Source organism: Anomaloglossus baeobatrachus, chromosome 3 (genome assembly GCF_048569485.1).
Source record: "Anomaloglossus baeobatrachus isolate aAnoBae1 chromosome 3, aAnoBae1.hap1, whole genome shotgun sequence".
NCBI lineage: Eukaryota > Metazoa > Chordata > Amphibia > Anura > Aromobatidae > Anomaloglossus > Anomaloglossus baeobatrachus.
This window is the reverse complement of record NC_134355.1, coordinates 452,964,439-452,980,057: the sequence shown is the minus strand read 5'-3', so window position 1 is coordinate 452,980,057 and position 15,619 is coordinate 452,964,439. Positions and strand designations below refer to the sequence as shown.

General features: G+C 42.3%; 1 protein-coding gene across 3 annotated transcripts in view; it reads left to right on the top strand.

Moving 5' to 3' along the window:
* The window catches only part of FGF12 (fibroblast growth factor 12), a 744,802-nt gene that overhangs the window by 447,411 nt on the left and 281,772 nt on the right, over window positions 1–15,619 (top strand). The gene's annotated exons all lie outside the window — the stretch shown is intronic.

Here is a 15,619-nt window from a genome sequence, read left to right as displayed (position 1 = left end):
GAGTTGTGTCCTTCTTATGTGTTCTTGACATTTTCTAAATAGCAACGTCAACACATTTTCCTGAAATCTGCCACTCCGTCTACTTGAACGATAGCGATAACCATCTTGTACAGAAATTTGGCAGTTATGTTCATTACTTTGACAAACTTGGATTGAAATTATGTCTTGTAACTATTATCTCGCACGTCCTCGTCGGTGGGAAAGAAACTTTCCTTACTGAAGCCTTTATTAGCACAATACATTTTAAAATGTATTTCCTTTATTTGTATACTATTATTGGTATGTAAAACTCTTTACTCTATTCTCTGCAGTCATGTGGACAAATAGTTTTATAGAAGGTTTATTGTATTAATGTATACATTTCTATTGAAGCAAAATAAATATTCATATGTCGGTTCAATGTCAACTACAAATATGTACATTTTAGGTGTCAGGGGAGTTTGACAACCCCTTTGCATAATTCATGTAATGCATATTTCTTCAATTACTTTTTTTTACAGTTTAGAAATATTTCACTCAGTCGCTTTAGAGCTTAAACTAAGGCATTAAAGCACCGCTCCAGAGTTTTTTCTTATTGCACCGCTGGAGTGGTTCTTTAAATGCAAGTCCCCATCCCCTTTGTCATATACTCACTTTCCAGCAGCTTCATCTTCTATCACCGGTCTGTCTCGAATGATTTCTGACCTGCCAGCTCACTCCAGTGTTTAATGAAGCATGCTGAGCGTCAAAACTCAGTACTACTCTATGAGAGCCTTGTTCTTGCTCTCATAGACTTGTGTTGAGCGCTTGTAATGTAACTGCTGTCATTTGGCTAGTCAGAAGTTACAGTCACAAGTTGGCGCTTTGAGTCCGGATAGGCGTCGGTAAAGGTAGAAGGTGATTATATGACAGGGGGCTTACATTTAAACTGCCTCTCCAGCGCTGGAGTGGTTCTATAAAGGAACAATTACATCCATTGAGCCACTTCAGCATCAGTAATGCTTGGCAATATGACTTGGCTTTTACTTTGTCAATTTATACAAGTATCTATACACATTAGTTTAACCCCTTACTGACATATGACGTATACTTACTAGAGTTGGGTGGGTGCCTAACTATTCATACTTGCTATACTCATAACGATTTCTGTCTAATACTTGCATATTCATTCTGAATAGTGTGTACAATGCAAGTCAATCGGAAAAAACTTGCAATGTAATATGTAACCCGAATGCCGTACTATTCGTGCGAGAAGCGAATAGTGCAGAGTTCGGGTTACTCTGCGAGTTTTTCCCCATTGACTTGCATTCTACATGCTATTCGGAATGAATATGCGAGTATTAGACAGTACTCGTTATGAAAAACAAAAGGAGGACAAACGACCAAACGCCCAGATAATTTTTATATAAAGAGTTTATTTTAGAAAAGTGCACATGTAAAGGGTGACGAAGGCAACCTCGAGTTGCGGAAACGGCCGTCGGGTGGGTCACGGTCCCCCCCTCCTTCCTATTTGGCACCCAGCGTCCCTTCGTGTGGCTCCACAGTTAGTATGTATACTGTTTGTTTTGATTATGGTGGGAATCTTCCCAGTTATGTTATATGTACACGCAGGGCTATGGCACGGGGTGCTCTAGTGACATCTAGTGGACGCTCCTGATATTTCCATAGTAAAGGTGCCTTATCATTTAGCATGTCTAGCAGCTATATATATGTGGGTTCTGTGACCTTGTTTGGCGCTTTTAAGTCCTGTATCATTCCTGTTTCACCCTTTACATGTGCACTTTTCTAAAATAAACTCTTTATATAAAAATTATCTGGGCGTTTGGTCATTTGTCCTCCTTTTGTTTTTCTGTTAAATATTGCGACTAGCCCTTAATAGTCCATATCTGCACAGTGGTAGTTTTTTCACATATCCACTAATCCTATGTACTATCTATGTACTGGGCAGCAGTATACTATCTACCATGTGAAGTAGGTTGTTGGTAATTAATTATATAGTACTCGTTATGAGTATAGCGAGTACGAATAGTTAGGTACTCGCTCAACTCTAATACTTATGTCATATGCCTGTTCCCTGGCTTTGATGCAGGCTTTCATGCCAAGATTGCATCTTTCTCGGCAGATGAAGGCTGTGATATTCAGCCATCACATACCTCTAACAGTGTTAAATCATATTCAGCATGACGGCAGGGGGGATCATGCTATGTGCCCAACGGCGCACCCATGATAAGATCATGGGGCGCCAGTGAGTTGCCATAACGGCCATGGTTCTGCTGAAAACCTCGTGCCTGTTATGAGAGTACTCCTGTGAATGACAGCCTATGGCTATTATTCATAGGAGACTGTGATTTTCTTTATACACAGAAGTATTGCTGTGTATAGCACAAGTGATCAAATCATCACTGATTCAAGTACCCTAAGGGACTAACAAATACAGTAAAATTTGAAAATAAAATGAAAATATTAAAAAATAAATAATAGTTCAAATCATATTAATTAAAAATAAAGTGATTTTAAATAATATGCATATTTATTATATTCCATAACAGTTCGATCCATCAAAATATAACCTGATCGGAAAACGTTGTAATGAGAAAAAAATTCAAAATGCAAAAATTATGTTTTTTCAGCCACCGCAACACTGCATTAAAGTGCAATAAGAGGCGATCTAAACATCAAATCTACCGCAATACTGGTATTAAAAAAAAAACATCAGCACAAAAAACAAGCCCTCACACAGCCCTGTCAACTAAAAATCTCAGAAAAAGGCGGCACAATTATTTTTTTTTTTACAAATTTCTGAATTTCTTTTCACCATTTAAATTAAAAAAAGCTTTTCATGTTTGGTATCTGCATAATCTTGTTGACCTGGTCATGGTTACAGTAAAAAAAAAACTATTGCAGAATTTTGCTTTTTCGCAATTTCGTCGCACTTGGAATTTTTTCACACTTTCCACTATACCACATGATAACATTAATGGTGTAATTGAAAAGTACATAAGTGCAAAGAAACACGTCCTCATACATCTATGTGGTTGGAAAACTAAAAAAAAAAAATTATGGACCTTTGATGGGAGGAAAAAAATAAAAATAAAAAATGGAAATTGGCTGCGGTGGGAAGGGGTTAAAGTTGGTGGCACTGTTGGTATCAGTAGCCAACCATCTAATGTGGATGGGTCTTCTGAGAGTCCTCTGACAGTTAATGAAGGAACATATTAAAATTAGATTTGGGGGTAAGCCAGAAACCTCTGCCTAAAACTTGGCAAATAATTTTGCTTTGTTGGAAGGGAATTAACCTCTTACCACCAAACTTAGTTTTGACCTTTCTTGCAGTCACTTTTTTTTCATGAAACATTGCACTTCATGGTAGTTTAAGGCGGCTTGGAAACAAATAGTGTGTGGTGCTGAGAGTCAGGAGACAATAGGAGAAATTTGAATAGCAAATTTAGGATTTATAAAACAAACATTTTGTGTATGGATAATAATGCCCTCACAATAATAATGGCACACAGGATCTACATAATAGTGCCTTCCTGAAGATATTGCAATAAGCCAACTGGAGACAGGGACCAATGTGAATGGCTATGATGTCTGGACAGCACCATGGAATATATTGATTCTAAAGGCTGCTTTACACGTTGCAATTTCACATACGATATCGTATGCGATTTGCAACGCCCCCATCGTATATGTGGCATGTTCAATTTGTTGAATGTGCCGTCACACGTACTTATCCTTCCATACGACCTCGCTGTGGGCGGCGAACGTCCACTTCCTGGAGTGGGAGGAACGTTCGGCGTCACATCGACGTCACGCAGCAGCCGGCCAATAGAAGCGGAGGGGCGGAGCTGAGCGGGACGTAAACATCCCGCCCACCTCCTTCCTTCCGCATTGCTAGCTGGGAGCCGCAGGACACAGGTAAGATCTGTTCATCGTTCCCGGGGTGTCACACACTGCGATGTGTGCTACCCCGGGTATGATGAACAATCTGACGTTCAATTCTAGAGAAAGGTACGATGTGTATGCGATGAACGTTTTAATGTTGAATCGCAATCGCACGTACCTGTCACACACTGCAATGTACCTTACGATGCCGGATGTGCGTCACTTATGACGTGACCCCGCCGACACATTGTAAGATACATTGCAGCGTGTAAAGCAGGCTTGACACATCACATTCATACTGTAGTATATGGAGCAGCCAGTTTAGAAGTTTACGGGACCTGTCAAATGAAAACAATTGGGATTTGCTTAAAGGGAACCTGTCACCAGATTTGGGGCCTAGAAGCTGCGGCCACCACCACTGGGCTCTTATATACAGCATTCTAACATGCTGTATATAAGAGCCCAGGCCGCTGTGTAGAATGTAAAAATCACTTTTTAACTCACCAACCAGTCGGTTCAGTGCAGATGAGTCAGATGGGTGTCTACATTCTCTGGGTCCAACACCTCCTCTTTCGGCCATCTTTGTCATTCTTCTGAAGCCAGGGTGCATGACGTGTTTTATGTCATGCACTCAGGCTGGCATTGATCACTATAATACTTTGATCTGCGCTGCTTAGAGCAAATCAAAGTGCGCCTGCACAGGACCTCAATGCCGGAGCGTATGCATGATGAAGGACGTGTCATGCACCCTGGCTTCAGAAGAAGGACAAAGATGGACGAAAGAGGAGGCGCCGCACCCGGAGAACGGAGACACCCATCTGCACTGAACCGACCATTTAGGAGAGTATTATAAAGTTATGTTTACGTTCTACACAGCGTCCTGGGCTCTTGTCATGTTAGAATGCTGTATATAAGAGGCCACTGGTGGTGGCCGCAGCTTATAGGCCCCAAATCTGGTGACAGGTTCCCTTTAAAATTAATCAACAGAAACACTGGTCGTCTTTTTACACAATGCAGACAATTACATTAGTCAAAGAAGTCTTATATGACCTTGGGGGCAGCTAGATGGCCTCTGATAATGTCTTGCAAATATTACATCACATGTGTCACACAGTCAATCATGAGGCTGTGTAAAATTTGATGCAGGGACTGCAGCAGCAATTTTAGGGTGACTATGTATACTGATAGGACGTCAAAGCTTAACTTTGATAAGAAGAGAAAGCCATACAACAGTTGATAAACTCTACAGATAGTGTATGTTGTACTGTACAATAGCAGTAGTGAAGATCAATGTAGTAGCCTGTGAAGAAAAGCGAATACAGATATTTAATTGCTGGTGGAGGGAAAATGATAAGTGGCAGCAGCAGTCTACCAGACAAAGTGCTTGTCCCAATATATTGTACTGATATTTTGCACACTTGTTTTGCTAGTTTAAATTGACATCCATATATGCCACAATAATTTGCAGCCTGTTGCAGCTGCTGGTGTTTTGGATGTATACCTACATTACGTGTTTATTTCTTCTTGGGAGAGATGAGGTTATTATTTTTAAAAAATACATTACAGATTTTTTTTTTTTTTTTTTTAAATCCCAGACATATGAGTGAGACTGTCTATCTCACAAAGTGTGCGTGTCACAAATCACTATTTTTTGGACACTTGTTTTATTATCCAAATTTGTCATCCATACATAGCACACCCTTACTACGGACTGTTGCCGACACTGTTTTTTCAGGCATGTACCAAGAATTTCTTATTTAGTACTTTTTGGAACGGAATAAATTGTGGTTGAAAATAGTTATAAAAGTGCCAATGGCAATGAAAAAGATAATGTAAAAAAGAAGAAACCCATACCACAGCACACAGCAATAAAAATTTGGGAGCCGTAAGCTGCAGCATAACCACCACCGGCTGTCTGGGCAGTAGTACTACCAAACACAGGTGCAGCAAGTAAAGTGTATTAGTGGGAAGTAAGTGGAGGACATTATGAAATATATAGCACATCAATCATTTCAGTCACAGCATGATGATGTTACTTTTCATAGCTGGAGCCATTGCTCTGCTCAGTCCTCTTCCTCTGCTACCAGGGCTGTATTTTGCCTTCGTGCTGCCCTAGGCACTTTAAGTGGTCGCGCCCCTTAGTGACAACGTAAAACTGAGTTTTCGCACTCGACATCTGTTTAAGGCAGATCTACTCTGTAAAACACTTTAAAAAGTATCAATGAGAAACGAAGGGCACTAACCCCCCCCCCCCAATGGGGATTACCACAGGCACATCAAAACATAGCATGAGTATAAAATATTCCCACCACACCGTCCCCACTTATATACTGTGACTGTCACACTGCCCCTAATAAACTACACACTGCCCTCCCTTATAAATTATACCCACCACACCTTCCTCAATTATGAAATATGATCTGTACTGTCCTCACATCATGCTGCCCCCTCCTCACAATGTCCCATGCATGCTGCCCCCTCCTCACAATATCCCATGCATGCTGCCCCCTCCTCACAATATCCTCTCTCTCCCCCCAGCCTCCCCCCCAGCCTCCCCCCCAGCCTCAGCCTCTCTCTCCTCCCAGCCTCCCCCCCAGCCTCAGCCTCTCTCTCCTCCCAGCCTCCCCCTCTCTCTCCCCCCAGCCTCAGCCTCTCTCTCTTCCCAGCCTCCCCCCCAGCCTCAGCCTCTCTCTCTTCCCAGCCTCCCCCCAGCCTCTCTCTTTTCCCAGCCTCCCCCCAGCCTCTCTCTTTTCCCAGCCTCCCCCCAGCCTCTCTCTTTTCCCAGCCAAAAAGAGGCATCGCAACGATCATCAACTAACCTGTAAGGTGCCCATACATTCTAGGCTCTGCCTTATGCATACCTGCTCCGGTGCCTGCTGCCCTGCTCTGCTGATTATCCTCTTCTGGCTGGCTCCGGCTCCAGTCGCGTCCTCCTCCGCGGCGTGTGTCGTCTGCAGCATTGGACGCTGCAGCACGGGGCAGTGAGCTGATTGGCGCGCCCCGCGCGCCTCTGACCCGGAAGTGCAGGCGCTGGAACTTCCGGGGTTAATCAGCTCACTATCAAGAGACAGAGGTGCGCCTTTCCTCCCTCTCACCCCCCCCCCTCGAGAACACAGCGAAGTGCAACGGAGGGAGGGGCGGGGGGGCGGAAATGTTAAAAAAAAAAAAAAAATTATAAATTTTTTTTTTTTTTTTTTTTTGCTGCCAGAAAGTGCCGCCCCCCCCGCAACGTGCCGCCCTAGGCACCGGACCACGGGTGCCTAGTGGCAAATACGGCCCTGTCTGCTACCATAATAGTTAATCTTTTTCATTGCTTTCTTTCAATTCCATCAATGACAGCTCTTTCTTCTATGCCCTTAGTACCCCAAGCCACAGCACTTAGGGGGCTAAGGATTCAATTTCACAACAACTTCTTCCAGTGAATTTCTTGGATGAGATGAATAGTCTACGTTAGTATTCACATGAGATTAGGGCGCAAGATATTGAGGACATGAGTCAAATTGCTAGCTCTGTTGGTGGCTCCGTGCGGCTGGTTGGTATTGGCATTGACAGGGGTAACTTTGAGTCAGAACAAATCTAGGGCTGGGAATCATGAACAAGAGCAGAGTTCAGAGTTCCCATATTTTAGAAAAAAACCAGGTCAAAAATAATACCCATAAAATCAATTTTATTAATTATAGTATTTAAAAAGTCACAAATGACATTCAGCCAAACAAACACACAGTGTGTGTGTAGTGCGGAGGATACACACCTGGTGAATAGGTATAGGAAGATAGTGGAGGGGCCTGAGGTGAATATAATGACGGATATTTTAGGTTGGATACCAGGGGTGCTGTCTATCCCTCCTCTCTGTCCTGCCTAGCAATGGGGCTTTAAGCACCCTAGTTTAGTGGTGCCCCCATTCCACGTCGGCTCACCCTCTCTGTTCCTAACTACCTCAAAACAGTCCACCACCAATTATCAAAAAAGTGCAAGGTGCAAATAGGTTAAGCACATTAATACCAGACACACGTAAATTAATGATAGGATTTGGGTTTCCACCTGCTGCACTCAAACTAACCAGCTGGGACACAGTAAACGGACAGACGGAATCCCCTGGGTGGCTATTTGGACAACTCGGAAGCGATTCAGCTCCCGGCTGTCATTACCTGATCCCCTGATGAACCCCAAACTATAAGTGGGGGGAAACACGTAGGTTTAAGGATTTTGCACCAGACACGTATTATCTGTATATGAAGACTGGGAAAGTTGGGATATCTAACCATCTAATCACTGTAGCCCTGGAGGACTACCAACGAATAGTAGGGTGGTTTCTTCCCACTAATCATTATTGTATATCGACTATGTGTATGTGATTGATATCAGATCATCTATATCTGCTTTAAATTCATATTGTATCAGACAGATCCTTTAGTCTGATATCTTTTCATCTGGGCTGTATTTTTACATGCTGGGAACCCTGTTATGTATACTGGAGTTTTGTTCCTAGATTCTTTTTGTACTTGGAGTTATATGTGAAAACTATAACAGTGATACGATTTTTCCCAAACCCTATCATTAATTTACGTGTGTCTGGTATTAATGTGCTTGATCTATTTGCACCTTGCACTTTTTTGATAATTGGTTTTGGACTGTTTTGAGGTAGTTAGGAACAGAGAGGGTGAGCCGACGTGGAATGGGGGCACCACTAAACTAGGGTGCTTAAAGCCCCATTGCTAGGAAGGACCGAGAGGAGGGATAGACAGCACCCCTGGTATCCTACCTAAAATATCCGTCATTATATTCACCTCAGGCCCCTCCACTATCTTCCTATACCTCTTCACCAAGTGTAACAAGAAAAAATTCCAGCAACAAGTCCATGGAAAAATCTTCATTAAAAATTCATCTTTTATTTGAAATTTAAGATGAATTTTTAATGAAGATTTTTCCATGGACTTGTTGCTGGAATTTTTTCTTGTTATATGAAATGAGTTCTGCTACCTTCCTTTCCGTGCACGGTCCTGGATAAGCGGTCTCCGGCAGAAAGCAGGTGAGCTGGACAAAGTAAATTTGTTTGTGTCAGGACTCTTCACCAAGTGTGTATCCTCCGCACTACACACACACTGTGTGTTTGTTTGGCTGAATGTCATTTGTGACTTTTTAAATATTATAATTAATAAAATTGATTTTATGGGTATTATTTTGTACCAGGTTTTTCTCTAATAAGTACCCTTTCTATATGGTTGTGGTCAGTTCCCATATTTTCCAGGAACAGATATGCTTCTTTGGTGGCTTTCTTGGGAGTAGGTGCTGTCGCAATTTCTGTAGGTGGAGGAGGCTCAACAGTAGGCTCTAGTTGTGGCCACGATGGTGGTGAGTCCAATATGTAGGCAGGTAATTTTTTTATGTTGCTAGTCATTAAGCCATGGACGTCCTGGCAGAAACTGACTAGAATCTACAGCTCTCCATCAGCACATGAAGCGGCATCACCTGCTAATGTGGGAAAAATAAGCTTGCCAGCAATATGAGGAGAGCTTAAGCTGTCCCCCTACCTCTTCTACTCACTTTTTTTTATTGTATCCAGGCCAGATCCTCAAATAGTTTCTGGCATCATCATCAATCTACTGCTTATTGTTGTACTTCGACTCCTCCTCTTCTGTCACACCATCAAATAGCTATACTTGATTGGATGGCCAAGAAGATACTCCTGGTCATCTTTTGTGTGCCAAAACAAGACCCAGCTGGCAAAGTTATTGATGATGGAGTCATTGCGATAGCAATTAAAGGATTCCACTGCCTTTTGAGAAATTCCATTGTCTACTCAGTCTCACTGATAGATACCTAACTGCCATTATTTCTTGCAGAACATTGTGACTATGCTTTAATGTGCAAGATAATGTAAGCTACGCTCTACATTTGACATTGAGCTCAAAAGTGCAGAATACTTTTGACACTAGTAGCAGTATTATGGATGGGGACAGGAGAAAATGCTCCTTTGCGTTGAGCAACAGATCTCATGTTTGATGGCGCTCTATCATTTTAAATGGGTATTGTTCTAATACCTGGAATATTGTGGCTCTACAACATTTGGGCAAAATAACTCATGCTTCATGTATATTGAATGTCCTGGAGGGAATTTCTTAAAGAAATACAACTATGGCCCATAGAATATCTGGGCATTTCAACCATTCTTACAGCTGTGCTCAAAAGTTTACATACAGATTTTTTGCTTTCTTGGCCTTTTTCAGAGAATATGAATGATAACACAAAATCTTTTATTTTCCACTCATGGTTAGTGGTTGGGTGAAGCCATATATTATCAAACTACTGTGTTTTATCTTTTTAAATCATAAGGACAACCAAAAACCTTCAAATGACCCTGATCAAAAGTTCACATACCCCAATTCTTAATACCATGTATTGCCCCCTCTAACATAACATCAATGACAGTTTGATGTCTTTTGTGGTAGTTGTGGATGAGGCTTTTTATTTTCTCAGATGGTAAAGCTGCCCATTCTTCTTGGCAAAAAGCCTCCAGTTCCTGTAAATTCCTGGGCTTTCTTGCATGAACTGCATGCTTGAGTTCTCCCCAGAGTGGCTCAATGATATTGATGTCAGGACACTGAGATGGCCACTCCAGAACCTTCACTTTGTTCTGCTGTAGCCAGTGACAGGTCGACTTGGCCTTGTGTTTTGGTTCATTGTCATGTTGGAACGTTCAAGTACATCTCATGCGCCTCTTCCGGGCTGATGACTGCAAATTTGCTTCCAGTATTTGCTAATAACATGCTGCATTCATCTTTCCTTTAACTTTGACCAGGTTTCCTGTGTTTTTGTAGCTCACACATCCCCACATCATCAGCGATCAACCTCCGTGCTTTACAGTTGGAATGGTGTTCCTTTCATCATAGGCCTTGTTGACACCTCTCCAAATGCAATGTTTAGGCTTGTGGCCAAAAAGTTTGATTTTGGTCTCATCATTCCAAATTACCTGGTTCCAGATGTTTGGAGGCTTGTCTCTGCTGTTTGGCGTATTGTAGGCAAGATATTGTAGATTGTAAAATCTCACAAGCAGGGTTGTTTGTTTTTTTTTATACTCTATTGTATATTCTATAACTGTTACTTGTTTGTATATGATCCTCCTGAATTGTAAAGCTCTGCGGAATATGTTGGCACTATAGAAATAAATATTTATTATTATTATAGATACTTTGTGGCATTTGCGCAGTAATGGCTTTCTTCTCACAACTCAACCATGCAGCCCATTTTTCTTCAAGTGCCTCCTTATTGTGCATCTTGAAGCAGCCACATCGCTAGTTTTCAGAGAGTCCTGTATTTCAGCTGATGTTATTTGTGGTTTTTGTTTGCATGCCGAACAATTTTTCTAGCAGTTGTGGCTGAACTTTGTTGGTCTACATGATCGTGGTTTGGTTTTTACAGAGCCTCTGACTTTCCATTTGTTAATCACAGTTTGAGCACTGCTGATTGGCATTATCAATTCCTTTGATATCTTTTTGTATCCCTTTCCTGTTTTATACAGTTGAACTATCTTTTCCCGTAGATCCATTGACAATTCTTTTGCTTTCCCCATGACTCCCAATCCAGAAACGTTAGTGGCTGGATGAAAGATGCAAGAGTCTGTGTGGATCCCAGAAACTCACTCAGATTTTATACACACAGACACAGACACACACACACACACACACACACACACACACACACACAATTACAAGCAAACAGGTCACAGGTCAGGTGAGGATGTTACCTTTCGCCATTCAAACCCGTTTGTGTCAACTTCTGTTCATGTTATCAGGCCAAAATCACCAGGGTATGTGAACTTTTGATCAGGGTCATTTGGATATTTTTGGTTGTCATTATGATTTAAAAAGAGAAAACACAGTAGTTTGACAATAAATGGCTTCACCCAATCACTAACCATGAGTGGGAAAAAAAGATTTGTGTTATCATTTATATTCTCTGAAAAAAAGGCCAAGAAAGCAAAAAATCTGCCGGGGTATGTAAACTTTTGAACACAACTGTGCATAAGAGACAACACTGACTGTCAATATTGACTGCTCTAGATCTAAGGGCACTCGGGGGGCACTGTATTATAAAATAGGCATAGTTTTGTCATGCAAATCACTATGTAGGATCAGGCATACTTCCAGAAATAATTGTCTATGAACGCAGTTCGCTATGCAATCCACAATGCATGTGAAAGCTGTATCATGCAAAGAAAATACCATATATCAACACAATCCAGAAATGCTGCTGTCTTCTCTGGGCCAAAGCTCATATAAAATGGACTGAAGCAAAACTGGAAACTGTTCTGAGATCAGATGAATCAAAATTTGAAGTAGTCTATGGAAACTATGAACACCAAGTATTGAAGAATCAAAGAGAGGGACCATCCAGCTTGTTATCAATGCTTAGTACAAAAGCATGCATCTCTGATGATATGGCGAAAAGCCTGTGGCACAGGCAGCTTACACATCTTGAAATTCACTATCATTGCTGAGCATTATATAGAGATTTTAGAACAATTTATCCTCCCATCTAGTCTATTTATTGAAGGTAGGGCCTTCCATAATTTAGGAAGATAATACTAAAGACATGCTGTATACATCCCAACAGCAAGGCTTCACAGGATTCATTGAGCTACAACCGGCACAGGACTAAGGGCGACTTTGCACACTACGACATTGCAGGTGCGATGTCGGTGGGGTCAAATCGAAAGTGACGCACATCCGGCATCACTTGCGATGTCGTAGTGTGTAAAATCTTTTTGATACGATGAACGAGCGCAAAAGCGTCATTATCGTATCATCGGTGTAGGGTCCGACATTTCCATAATGCCAGTGCTGCGACAAGTATGATGTTGTTCCTCGTTCCTGCGGCAGCACACATCGCTGTGTGTAAAGCCGCAGGAGCGAGGAACATCACCTTACCTACGTCCCTGCTGCTATGAGAAGGAAGGAGGTGGGCGGGATGTTTACATCCTTCTCATCTCCGCCCCTCCATTGCTATTGGCCGCTTGCCGTGTGAAGTCGCTATGACGCCGCATGGCCCACCCCCTTAGGAAGGAGGCGGTTCACCGGCCAGAGCGACGTCGCAGGACAGGTGAGTGCATGTGAAGCTGCCGTAGCGATAATGTTCGCTACGGCAGCTATCACACGTTATCGCACGTACGACGGGGGCGGGGACTATCGCACTCGACATCGCAGCAGCGGCATGCGATGACGTAATGTGCAAAGCCCGCCTTAGGCTGATAGTGAAGTTGAATGATGATAACAATGACAACAATGCTGGCTATGATGATTGACCATTACAGCAAGGTGTAGAAAGGAAACAGTCATAATGGCAATCTCCGTGCTTGATATCTTATGATCTGACTGACTTATTATGAGCATCAATGCTGCAGGTAGCTTTGTCATAACCAAACAAACCAGATTGTTCTCTGCAAGTTTAGAGAACCTTAATTTGTAATAATGAATCAAGCATGGATCAGTACAGATTTTTATTCACTTATGGCTGATGCCAATGACTAGATTGTCCATAGCATTTGCCTGTCCATTGCATTCTAAACTATACTGCTGTCACATAGCCAGGCAGCTACTGCCTGTCCATCATGTTAGATCTTTCCTGTGCTCCTGAAGAGGGTGCCAGTTTAGGCCCCTTTCACACATCAGTTTTTTGGCCATCAGTCACAATCCATCAAATTCTGGAAAAAACTGATCCAGCAACTGATGTCGCTAGATCCATTGTTTTCTCATTGACTTGTATTAGCGACGGATTGCGACGGATGGCCTCACGTTTCATCCAAAATGTGTGTCAGTCTGACGGAGACGACATCCACAGCAATGTTTTTTTGTGTATGTTGAAAAAAACGGAGGGTGACGGATCCGTCGCGATCCGTAGTTTGGTAGAATGGAAGCCTATGGGCGCAGGATCCGACGTAATCCTTCAAATGATGGAATCCAGCGACGGATTCAATTTTTTTTAACTGAGCATGCTCCAATATTATTCTCAGTGCTGTGATTGGTTTTCAGTGGCCAATAAAATTTGGGAGCCACCTTCTTTAAAAAAAATAGATCCGTCAAAAAACGGAAGAAATGAATGACAATCTGATGCGATGGATCTGTAAAAAAACCCCGGATCTGTCGAGCCGACGGATTGTGACTGATGGCAAAAAACTGATGTGTTAGCCATTCACAGCTGGACATTGCTTTGCTTGTCTTCAATATTGTACAGTTTCTGCCCCTGCCACTATACAACCACACATCTGCTTGTCCATTGCGTTCTGTAGCTATACTTTACTGCAGCTGGGAGCTCTACCCTACACAGGGTAAATAAGCCTGAAACCGCTCCAAAAAAGGGATCATTTTTGCATTGCTTTTTAAAAACTCATTCCTTCATTATGCAAACAAACCTGTTGCTAAATCTCCAAAGTAGGTCATTTTTTGACCACCACTTGCCATACAATCTTCAATGGTATACAGGCTGCGTATAAACATGAGTACTGCAGTCATTTGCACCCAAAAAGGGATACATGTGTGGATAATGTTTAAATTTTAAATATAATAAAATCTGTTAACGCAGTTTATAATTAAATAGGCTATTTACTCATAGCCATAAACATTAAAAGGAACTTGTCACTAGTCACACTGCCCAAACCACGTATCCCCCAAGTCAATGCCTAGGGAGAGAACAGATTAGTCCCATGATGTCTCCAGATTCTCCCCACCCACCTCTAGTTCATTGTACATAAGGAGACACCTGTCAATAGGGGGAGGCCGGCCGGGGACCGCACAGGACTAGTCAAGACTTACCTTACAGTCCATGTACATAGGGAGAGACCTGTCAATAGGGGGAGGCCGGCCGGGGACCGCACAGGACTAGTCAGGACTTACCTTACAGTCCATGTACATAGGGAGAGAACTGTCAATAGGGGGAGGCCGGCCGGGGACCGCACAGGACTAGTTAGGACTTTCCTTACAGTCCATGTACATAGGGAGAGACCTGTTAATAGGGGGAGGCCGGTCGGGGACCGCACAGGACTAGTTAGGACTTTTCTTACAGTCCATGGATGCCTTTTTAAACGGTTTTCTCGGAAATGCTGCAGTATTTCAAATAAATACATACCTGGCAGCAATTGCACAGCCATGCTTTGATTCATACTGTCCATATCACAGACAATTTCCCATTAGGGCCACTTTGACGTTACTAAGGCTGTATTTGTGTTAAAGACCTTGAACGGGATTGAATACAGTCCTATGATCCTTCCGATTGTTATACGCTTCAGTTCAGGATAATTGAGAGTTTTGCAGTACTGAAATCAGTTTAAATTTTAATTTTCAAGCAAATTTGGTTGACGCTGGCAAATCTGAATTTCAAAAAAATGTTCTCATCTCTAGCTGTGACAGATCAGACATGTAACAGCAGTATATGCAGCAACTAGTATGGATGATGTACAGTGGTAGATCATTCCCCTAATGTATGCAGCATCCAGTACTGAGGATGTGCAGTGACAGGACAGCCCAATGAAGCATTGTAGAATATGCAGCAGCCAAGAGACAGATTGGACATATAACACACCGTAGTATACGCAGTTTGTATAGGATATGTGCAGTGACAGATAATCCTTGTGATGCACTGTCGTATATGCAGTAGTCAGTATGGACGTTATGCACTGATAGATTAGACATCTTACACATTGTAGTGTGTGCAGCATCCAGTATGGAGATGTGCAGTGTCGAATCAGCCATGGCACATAGTG